Source organism: Lycium ferocissimum, chromosome 5 (genome assembly GCF_029784015.1).
Source record: "Lycium ferocissimum isolate CSIRO_LF1 chromosome 5, AGI_CSIRO_Lferr_CH_V1, whole genome shotgun sequence".
NCBI lineage: Eukaryota > Viridiplantae > Streptophyta > Magnoliopsida > Solanales > Solanaceae > Lycium > Lycium ferocissimum.
In genome coordinates, this window is record NC_081346.1 from 18,713,841 (window position 1) to 18,726,003 (window position 12,163).

General features: G+C 36.9%; 1 pseudogene; it reads right to left on the minus strand.

Moving 5' to 3' along the window:
- Positions 1 to 7,108: 7,108 nt before the first annotated feature.
- LOC132058692 (small nucleolar RNA U3) lies at positions 7,109 to 7,290 on the minus strand (annotated as a pseudogene).
- Positions 7,291 to 12,163: the final 4,873 nt, after the last annotated feature.

The window sequence follows — 12,163 nt, forward strand, 5'->3', positions numbered from 1 at the left end:
CCCCCTTGTCGGCTCGCGTATATATATATATATGTTTTGGGATGTCGCGCGTGTAGCGCCCCCTTGTCGGCGCGCGTGTATATATATGATTTGGAAGTTGTGTGTTATGGTAGCCTTGTCGGCTCGTGTATGGCCGGGACGTTCCCCTATATTATGATAGCCTTACGCTTACGCGCGATATTATCCGTTGAAAGTTGTAACTCCTCAGAGATGTGTGTTGGCCGTGATATGTATATATATATGCGCAGCTTTTGAGACGACGTCTTGCCTTTTTTATATATAGGTTCCTTATCATGCTAGTTGTGGATCGATTATAGCTAATGTGTGTATACGAGTGTTTAGCTCGGGCACTAGTCACGACCTACGGGGTTGGGTTGTGACAACAACTTTGGGAACTACATGAATGGATGGGGAAATTACAAAAAGGCATATCAGATATAGTTCTGCCAATCAATTCCGAAGTTTTACTATTTCCAACTGAATAACTTTTATTGAATTGTACTTAATACATAGACATATGTGTTTACTTCAATACTGACAGCAAAGCGGTCGCAAGCACAATTCCATAGGAGGAATAATTGATTGGTACACTTAAGAATCAACTCAACCTGTACTTGTAGTGCTGTAACACCCATAATAAATTGATATATTTATCATATTATTTGAAAGCCAAGACTGTTCAAAAGCAAAAAAAAAATTGTTCCCAATTTTCCCCTCTCAAAATGGCCAACAACTCTGACTTGTTGCATCATACGAACAGACCCCTTGAACCGACAAGTTTCTGATGCAAGTGAACCCTCTGGAATGCTCATGATCTTCACTTAATATTCTAGCCAAGTCCATGCCTTGCTCGGCAAAGATGCTAACCCACTGCTAACAGAGTTTCTGACTAACTGGTGGATCATCACAATTAAGAACATTTGAGCTTCAGCTATCCGTTTGTCCCATCTTACAATGACATCCAAACAATATAGCATGTTGGTGCAATACGCTGACCATATCTCGATGGTGCAAAAGCCAACCAAACATGCCTCAATGGAATCCCTATGAAAACAGCACCCACCGTCTGGAAGACATCCCCTGAAGATACCTCAATCAAACTAGGATGGCCCAAAATAAACTAGCAAAACACAGACGATGGAACAACGACTGTGAAATGGCCTGATCCTGAAAGTCGTAGTTCATGGCTGACAAAGCAAATTCTAGCTATAATGCACGCAACTAATCCCTTGTAACCATCTATGACTTTGAGTAAACACTACTTATAGAGAGTTTTATTTGATGGTTTTGTGTTGCTTATACTATGATAGGTCATAAAGTCACTGCAATTCAAGTGTCTTGAAGCACTAAACAGAGCTAAATTTACTTAAGTTGAGGTTCCATTGCTATTTTATCAGGTATGGAGTTGCTTCTCATCTTGTTCCTTTTATGGTTAGTTTAGACCAGACTTGAACAATAGGAATTATTAATACTTAATAAGGAATGACGACTGAGTCATATCTGACGTGTTATGATATTTGGTTGCTTTCTTCCATGTTTCTGCTTCAATGAGATTTGCATCTCAATTTGTAGAGAGGGAGAACTTCTCATAGGGTTGAAGTATGGGGGGATACCTGTAATTTTCTCTTGCATAAACAGAAGAACACTGAGAAACGTAAGTGAAAGATTATAATCAAGGGATAACAAAGTTTTCCGGCATCATATGATCTGTTTCTTAAGGAGAACTGCAGGGATTAAACTTCTCATGTTATTTCATCTTATGGACAAGTTGTGTGTCACACATGTATATTAAACTGAAAGTGCTGGAGGTTTTCTATCTCAAAATATATTAAGTATTGCCATGTTGCATAATTTCCTTTTAGTTTGGCTCTGAATCTACCAAAAAAAACATTGTTGCTTCTGGATAAAATCATTGGTTGTTAAGTTATTTCGTCTATTCTTTCTTTATTTTCTCGGTCAACAGCTCCAGTCTTTTTAAAATGTGATTAAATTCAGTAGAGTCCCTTTTATTCTTCAAGAAAGGCATACAGAGGGCAGGGTGTGCATTTGTGTTGATGTTGAGAACTCTATATCTGGTTTTTATCTGTGGTTTTTGATAGCATTTATTATTTCGGCAGATTTTACTTAGATCATTTTCTGCACAAGAATGGATTGAGTTCTGCTCATGGTATGAAGCTAGGTGAGGTGTGAGGGTTGATGATGGGTTTGAGTGAGTGTATATTTGTCACAAAGTCTTACCATTTGTTTTACTTTTTTCTTTTCAAACGATATGGCTGATATAGGTTGTATATACCTTTTCTGATTCATATCCAGTAAAGTTAGAATTGCTACCATTTCAAGCAGTTTATACATATGTCTAGATCATTACTAATCAAGCATCACAGCCATATAGATGTAACTCTTAAACTTATTTACAGTCTTTGTAGAAATATAGTCAGTGTTGATTTAGTTGTATGTTACTAAGAGAAAAGTCTCATCTGACTGGTTTTAATGTTCTCCCGATTCAAATGCTACAGGACACTGTAATACTAGCTTGAATGCGCTATAACATGTACTTTGTCTCTTTTTCCTTCTACAACACCATTGTCTGTATAGATAAGTGCAATGGACCATTTTGATTTGTTTAACCCTCGTTTTGTAAAAGTCTATGATCATCAACTTCTATTCGCAAGGAGGATGCGCAGATCTGTCCACCGGTCCTTCAAAATCATTCAAGGTGCAGCTTATATCTCTTACAGTTCAAGAGTTGAGTTGGTTTAATTTTTTGCATCTTCGCTGTGCTGCAAATCCTATGAGTCAAGCTTATTTTAATGGTCTACTTATTTGCATTAGCTGCTGGCAATACCAAACAAGGATGGCATATTTCTTAAAAATCAATGAAGGCGTTATTTGAGAAACAACTGCATATCTTTTGATAGTAATGTAAATCTACATGTTATCACATGGTAAATGTCTTTAGGTTATCAAAAAATGACATGGTAAAGGTCTTAATCCCAGTTTCTACGAACAAGTGAATATAGCTCACACGTTGGTGTGGTTAGCCAAAGACCAAGCATGGAGTCCTGAACACACACAAATTAAACCGCTAGGTTATGAATTTGCTGCTAGCTCTTTTTTATTTATTTATTTATTGTGGGTGATGGGATTTAACTTCAGTACTAAATAGAACTTCAGTACTTCTTGTCATTTCGATTGAAAAGAGTGAACTTATGAGTTATTGGCATTTGAAAAGTTGGTGCAAAGCTATGTTCTCTTGATGAGTTATAATAGAAATAAGATAAGCCATGGCATTTCAATTTGTGAGTCTGAAATAATCTTTGATCAAATACTTGTAAACTGCAAAAATAATTTTCTCTATGTTTTTGTGAAAAGAACAACATTGTGTTTGTTAAAATACTTTATCAGATGTTTTTGTCTCAGAACAGCCTTTCCTTTCCAGGAGACGGGTAAGGGTTTCCCTTACTTTGTTAATGAGATAGCAAATACTTAGTTTAGGATCCCTGAAAGATGTTTCGAAGTTTTTGGTTGAAAATATTTCATGTTAATTACATTCTATTCGATCTATGAAGTTATATGAACTCTTCCATTGCATTTGTTTCAACAGGTCCAATACACTTCAATTTCTTTGCATTTGGTGATACTCCCTGTAGTGACATTTTGTCATACTGCCATTGAACATTGAAAGGTTTCTCTATTGACCTATAGATCCGTCGAAAGATGTCTGCAATTGCATGTAACTTATGGAGATAGCTACCATACTTTTAACTTCCTTTTCCCCTTTAAGTTGGAAACTGATGCTATACTTTTAACTCAATGTAATACTGATGCATTTTCTACTGAAGGACACTTTTTTCGTCATGTTTTATTAGAAGTTGTATAAGACTGACTTGTGTAAACAAGCTTTGGAATTGTTTTGTTATTGGTACTTCAAACATGACGTGTTGGGTCAAGTGGTTCCTAATATGGTTTACAGCCCCATTCCTCTTGATTTTACAAATTCATCCAAGACGATCCTGCAAGTTTCATCCATCTTATCCCGTTGTATTATATATACTAGTTTGATAATAAAGCTTAGTAGGTGCCCTCTTTATCAAATCAAGGGGCTTGAAAGCAATAACGTAATGCTTACTGCCACGTGATAGCTAGACATGGATTGTTACTCCTGCATATTACCATTGCTCAATCTACATATGTTTTTAACACTTTTGACTTTATGCTAAACGCTTATTTCAAAGAGAGTATGATGAAATTGTAATGACCCGCTTGGTCGTTATGCGTGTCGTTGACCATTCTACGCTTGCTAGTACTTTCCCGTGGTTAGGAATGAGCAGACCTAAATAAATTGGGGTGTGTTTTATATTGTGCTTTGTGACTTATAAGTGAATCTATGATCTATTTTTTTATTATTATTATTTGGTTTGTTGTTGGCTTGTGTTCATAGGGCCTTTGCATAATTTTGAGAGACTAAGTATAAAAATGTAGAAAAATTCATGCTTACTGCCTAAAACGCATCGCTACAGCGAAAGGATTTTCGCTGCCACGATGCCGCTGCAGTGAGACACCTCCTCGCCGCAACGAAGGATGGTTTTCTCGAAGGCCCGCTACAGTGAGGGTGGTTCGTGCTGCAGCGAAGTGGGGACCGCTGCAGCGGTCCTCATTAAGCAAGAAATTGGAGATTAAATATCTTATTTCAACCCCACTTCTCACATAACACCAAAAACAGTTCCCAAGAACCCTTGCGGCGAATTTTCTAAGGCAAGGTCAATACTCTTCATCAAGATAACTTTCCACCATTAATCTTGTTAGTTCTTTAATCATATTAACTCTTAGCACCAAATAAAGGCTAGTTTGGGGAAGAATTGAAGGGTTAGAACACCTAAGTTCATGAAACCCTAGAATATTAATGGGTCATTGTTTATTGTTATTTATTGATTGTTTGATCATCTAAGGGTAGAGATTATCACTTCGTATCATGAGAAGTGGATATTCAATGATGAGAATTATTTATTGAGACCTAAGGTTCCAATAAAAATGGGAACTTTGGCTAAAACCAAATTTGTAGGGTTGAAATGATTAGAGAACCCATTAATTGATTCAATATGATGCTTGAGACTAGTATTAGGATGATTATGATCCTAAGGATAATTAACTCATTTGATTAAGGTAGAATTGGTGGGATTGTCATCCCCAATTTGTTATTGTTAAGTTGATGATCCTTTACTTACTTAGAATTGTAATTCTAGACTTTGAATGTTCCGAAGCTTTGAGGAAAGGAAAAGCTATTGCGGAGTGATTGCATTGTTCCAGTTCGGATTCTAGGTAGGTTACGGTTTACTTGAGTTAGACTTTGATTAGTTGATTGTATATGTCGTAGAATCTATAGGAGAAAGCATGTCTAGGACTTCAAACATGGAGTTTGCGTGATTGTTGTTAGTTTCATGATTAAATTGTGTGAGGTATTTCTCCATTGTTGAGGTTGATAAACTTGAATTGTATTCTTGAGACCATTGTAAAGAAGGTGTTCATATATACCCTTCAGATCGATTGAGATAGCTTCATATTATATTATCATTTAGCAGATTATTTGTGGGTCTTATTGTGACTTGTGTTAGTTGGTTATACTTCATTGATGTTGACTTGATACGTGTTCTTGAGTCATTCCTTGTGATTTGATTATGAGAAGTTGTTAATGATGATTGAGATGGAATATATACATCTTTTAAGGCACATTTGACAGGGGATGACGATGTAGCCTCGTGTGAGCTCGTGGTCCGAGGTTTGTTCCGGAACGAGTGGTACATAGACACCATGGGTTCCCTGCAGGTCATAGCTATTTGGGAAAAACATTACCATTTAGCATGTGTGTACAGATATGTGACAGAGTTGGAACTTTATTGTTTATTTTACTTCTTTGGCTTGAGCATTGGTGTTTCATTGTTAATAATTGGCGACTTATTCAGGAAGTGGATTATTTGAGGATCTTATTTTTTATACATGTTTGTTGTGCCTGTCTACCTATTTCATTTATTTTATATATATATGCATGATGCTAATCTTAGTTGGCCTAAGGTACCTACCAGTTATATGTACTAACCTACACTTGCTGCACTTTTTTGTGAGTGCAGATTTTGAGCCAGAGACATCTTCCAGACCTTGCATCGAGTAAAGGTTATTCCTTACCAATATCAGAGGGTGAGCTCTTATCCGTGCCATGCCGCCTGAAGATCTTTCTTTATTGCAGATGTCTATATTCGTCCCAGACATTATGTTTATTTTTAGACAGTATCTCTTCTTTTAGACATTGTTGGTCAGAGTGCTTGTACAGTGACTTTCAGATTTCAGGAAGCTAGATTTCCGCACTTGCTATTTAGTTTATTTTATTGTCAGACATTTTATTCCACTATTCGTGAGCCATGTTTATTAATTGGTTTAAGTAATTGGAATTGGCTTGATAATGGGTTGGTTCACCCACTATAGGATTAATGTGGGTGCTACTCACGTCTGTTGGGACATGACAGAAATACTATTTTTTTTTTAGAGTTCAAAAATAGCAACGAATGTACAATTAGTCGACAGTGCCAAACTTTCATTTTGGATTAATTTCAATTCAGCCTTTCATGTACAAATACTTTGTTCACTTGGTCTTCTTTGGTATAGGGCTTACATACTGTGTCCAAAGACTCGGAGGTGTTTGTTTTCTATCAATAAACAAACTTGTTGCTTATTAGTATTACTTAGTATTAGATTTAGAGCCATTTCAGTGTACTAGGAAAAATAGGTTATAATTTTGGAGTTAGGATACACCAGTCTTTAAATACTACCAAGGGTGGGTTTATTGGAAAAAAGCGCTGCTAATTTTGTAAAGTTGGTGTCGCTTAGTGTAGCACCCATGGGAAAACTCACATTTTTTATTGGGAGGGCTGAGCCTGCTAATCAGGTACTCACACACCTTGTATTTTACTCTCTGCAGGTGGCAAAAACCGCATCAATCACTTGAATATATCTTTCGATTGAACTCAAATGTTGTTGAGCCAAAACGTAGACATTTGTTTGATTTGGTCTATTCTCGTTCAAGCTCGGAAAAGGAAAGAGGAACAAAAAGATTGAGAGTCTGTCAGACAGCCATGAGACCATCTCAGGCTTGAGAACGGGTCTAAGAAAGATCATCTACCGCACGCTGTTAATCACAGCTCTGGTCACATAGCCAAGACTTGGGATTTTTTCTCTCCTTAAAATTCAAGGATACAGTGGTACGAGCCTATAGAACAGATCCTGTTCACGTAAGGCTGTGTCAATGAATCGTACCTTTCGGCTAGATAAAGAGCAGATATGTAAGTTCTGGCTCGGATGTGGTATATTTCTTACGCCAAACTCCAGCGCTGACAAACTAGTTAGCTTTCTCTCTCTGGCAAACTGATGAATTCGAATAATGAAAAAAGAAAACTACTTTGTGATTTTGATTTACGGTTAAAATAAAGCCGTAGCTCAAGGACAAGAAGCTTAAATTTGTTAATAAAAACCATTCCAATTACTAACAAAATATAAAATAAAAAAGCTTTTGCCTACATGACATTTTCGTATTGGGCTCCCAATTTCCACTAGCATCTATGAACTCTCCCAATATCTCAACCTGTCACAAAGAAAGCCTATTTTCTATCTATGGTTGTCTACTGTACCGAAGTTCCTTTTTAAGGGCAAAAAAGGTTGCTTTTGGGAGTATTGACAAATTGTTTTCCCTTTTTATTTTTTCCAAGACAAATTATCTATCCTCTAAATTTGGAACTTTTTATCCTTGTGGGAAAGGAGTGAAGACAAATTGAAGGAAAACCTAATAAGAATCTTAAATTATCTATTCTTGAAATTTGGAACTTTTTATCCTTGTGGGAAAGGAGTGAAGACAAATTGAAGGAAAACCTAATAAGAATCTTAATTGTAATTCATTCATGTTACTCAAAAAGTATAGTACGAAGTGTCATAAGCATTTTAATGGTATGAAAAGAGGAGTGTCAATTTTTCAGCTTATACATTGAATTTCTTATTCCGCTGACGATATGAACTTCCAATTGTGAAATAATATGTCACGACCCAATTCGCGAGTCGTGGTGGCACCTACACTATCCCTCCGAGTAGGCGAACCACATTACTAATAACAAGTTAAATAAGCGGAAAATTAAATAAGAATAAGTTATCAAGTCTTAAATACTTATCATAACTAGAAATGTCACGACAACCCAAAATACGGTCGAAGGGTACAAGAGCGCTAACATAGTACGGAATATAAGCACGAAAATACCCGAAGGCTACATATTGTCGTCGAATACAAAAACGAGGAAATAAATAGAGGAGGTCCTTCGGGGGCCACAGATGACCAAGTAGCTCACTCGAATGATGAAAGATGTCACCCTCGCGTATCAGCCACGGGGTGTAGAACCCGAGCTGGATCGTACTCTGCACTCAACAAAAGTGCAGCAAGAGTAGTATCAGTACAACACTAGTACCGGTAAGCATCATAGGCCGACAATGATTAGATAACGCATGAAGAAGTGGAAACTAACAAGTAGCACATAGAGCAAACAGGTATGGTCACATATAATATACAAGTAAAGTGTAAAGGAATCATGACATCAACAAGACAAATATATAATTTACCGGATGATCGGTCAAATGTATGAGTGAATGAATGCAATGCAACGCAACGCTCACCTCTCTCACTCCGCTCTCGTACACACATGCTAAGGGCGGTGCCTCAAAGCCATGACCCATGGGGGACCCGCGAAGTCCATGTACCACTCGTGCTCTCGGCGAAACCTCGGAGGCTTTCAATCACTCTCGATCTCACTAAAAGACCTCGGAGTCTCTCTGTCACTCTCAACCTCCGGCAAAAACCTCGGAGTCTCTCAATCACTTAGCTCACCACCATCACAAGAATAATATGGAAAGCATGTCATGCATGATATCAGTCTCAACAATATCACCAATATACAATCAACAAATACAAGTCATATAATGTTACCATTCCTTTTCATATGATGAGTGAGCTAGTATGTAACAGAGATACAACAGGTGATAATCACAAAAAAATAACACATATGGCAACAAGCCCACATAACGTACCGACAGAGAGCCAACCTAATTAGAATCCACCTCCACTCCATGCCCGAAGGCCTATATGCTATCCCCGTCACTTTCTACGCCTACATACGATTCTCTAATCGAGTCTAACTAAAGTAGACCGTAACCTACCTCAATGCCGGCGGTGCCACGAACAATCAAACTAATGTCTTCCCTTTGCGTAGAGCCTCACGAACGATCAAAATCTATAAAATATGCGATCTACGTTAGAATACGAATCTAAGGATACCCATATTGCTATATTTATATTCAAAACCAAAAACGCACCCAAAAAGTGGCCTTGGGCCCACAAGGACAATATTGGAATTTTATTGAAAAATAATTTCACTCGTTATATAAGGATCATATATTTTTAAAGTTGGACAATTTCATCCATAAATAGACTTTCAAATCATTAATCTCCTTTTTTAGGACTAGGACTCAAAACCTTTAATTACCCCAATATTTTAACTTCGGACACAATATAACTTTCCTCAATTTAAATAACATGAATTTGGAAGTACACATATAATCCAATACCCTAATATTAAAATTACATAGACCCTATATATAAGAATTGAAATTGGAACACGAAAAATATAAAAGGAAGTTTTAGATTAGTACATTACAACTCGTGCGTTGTCCTTGTAAAAGAAAGAAAAACGTATGAATCAATTCCTATGCAAATTTTCACTCGTTACTACCAACTAGTGGTCTAGGTAATTTTTACCCTACCTTTAGCCCTCAATTCAATTGACCATTGTAAAAGTTCTGTGAACAAGCCAATATTATAATAGCTAAATCATGGGCCACTTTCCAAAGCTTGAAAATTGCTACAGTGCATACAAAACAAGAAAACGTGTGAAAGTCTATATATATATAAATATATAAGGAAAGTCATAGATTACATTTAAAATAGAGGAAGAAGGACGAAAAAAAGGGGGGGGGGCTGCCCCTTTTTTTGCCCACCTGCTCGTCCTTTCCACTGCCATAATTATTAATAATAGATCTAGTCAACATTCGGATAAAAAGAAAGAATGGAACGAAACAGTGAAACTAGAATTGTAGCAAAACTTTTAACCTGTAACTTTTCTTTATCCTCATCATTATTGCCTGCCTAACAAATTTATTACTCCCTCCGTAAAGTCCAAATTGTACAGGAAAATTGTACACAGCAACACTCACTCTATTATTTTTTTTTTTCAACTCCTAGCAAATCCCCATTCTTTCTGTCATTTTTACTCATCCTTATACAATGATTTTTCTACCTTCTTTTAGTAAACAAATAAAACTTAAATCAAGTATTATCATACCTGATGCCCACGCTGATGTACCCCTAAAAATTGATCCAAGAGAATATATTTCCTTCACTCGTTTTCTGTCTATTGTTATGCCCAGTAGGTTTTTTTTACTAACTGCTTCTTTCTTTCACAAATTAAGAAAATCAATTCCCTAGGTATTTTATTCCCACAACCACTATAACATGGTTTCAGCCAGAAAAGGCAATGGGCTTGGCCCACTTCTTTTACCATTTATTTAATAACCAAATAATTGCACTTTAGTCCATCAACCCATTAGCATATTAGCCAAATAAAGTAAAATAAAATAAATACTCTCACCTCATGCCTTATATATTTGTGCAAATAATATTCCCACTAATTTCTACAATTTACTTATTCACTTAACCACCTGTAGAAATATAGTCCTTCCGCCAAATACTTTAATTACCAACTTAGACCTTATATGTGTGAAACTTATATTCCTATAAATAAACTATTCACACATATTAAATAAAAAGAAATTGCAAAAAGTATCCGCCAATTAAATCATCGTGCCACCAATCCCCGCAAGTCAAGAATGCCCTTTAAAACTACGAAAAAGGTATTTTAGCGAAAACGAGTTCACAGGTGCTAAACGACCAAACGGGTCGTTACATAATATTAAGAAATTAATTTTATTGGTGGTACCTGACTATTTCGCTCTTGGTATTGTATGTGAATTTCTGATAGTATGTGGACAATTCAACTAGAATTTCCGTGCGAAAATGGTCTAAAATTCTGGTTATCTGCCTATTTGTGGACGATTCTATAAAATTTGATCACGATCCTTTTGTAACGACCCGTCCGATCGTTATTTAATATTTTGCGAAACTATGCCCAATCTAGGTCGAGTATTGTAAATAATAAGCTCCATGATGTCTTTGTAAGAGTTAAGAATGGGAAAAATCAATTTCGGAAGAATTTGGAAATTTCGGACCTGGGCAATAAAGATGACCGCTATAGCGGCGTAGTGACCGCCGCAGCGGTCCACGCAGGACAGTAGCCCGAATTTGGCTACTTAGTCTATTTTTCTCTCCTTTTTCAACAAAAGACTCTCAAGGACTGCTCCTAGGGTTCCATATGAAAGAAAAACCATTGACCCCAAGAAAAAGAAACCCTTCTAATTTCTTTTCCACCATTCCCTACGAATATTATCGCTCATGGATTCGGACGAAGGCTAAAAAGACGAGCAATTCATGGAGAGTCAAATAGTTGTTCGTCAAAGAGGTTGGTTATGGTTTACTGTAGTTAGACTTTGATTAGCGAATCGTATACACACTTAGAGTTAACGGGAGAATGCATGCTTAGGTCTTCGGACACGGAGTTTGGATGGATGGACGGACTTGTTAATGTGAATAAAGTATGGTGTAAATGATGGCTATAATAATAATGATTTAGTTTAATAGAAAGTGATGCTGCTGCTAAGGAGTTACCTCGTGTTTACTTTATGCAACCCTAGAAGGGGGTGAATTCCGTCTGTATAACCCATTTTGTTGAACGTTCATATGGTTGTTTCCTTGAAAATAAGAGGTTGTATTAAAAGAACTACATTGGGTTGGGCTGGCATTACACCCATCAAGGGCTGGAATTATGCTTGATTTGTCATGTAGTTTCGTGCATTGCATTGCATTGCACGGTTTATGCGGAAATACAGGTAGCAGGCAAGGCTGAGTATGGGCATTGTGTTATCAGGCCTTGTGGCCGTTGAGTTGAGTACGTGAATTACATATATG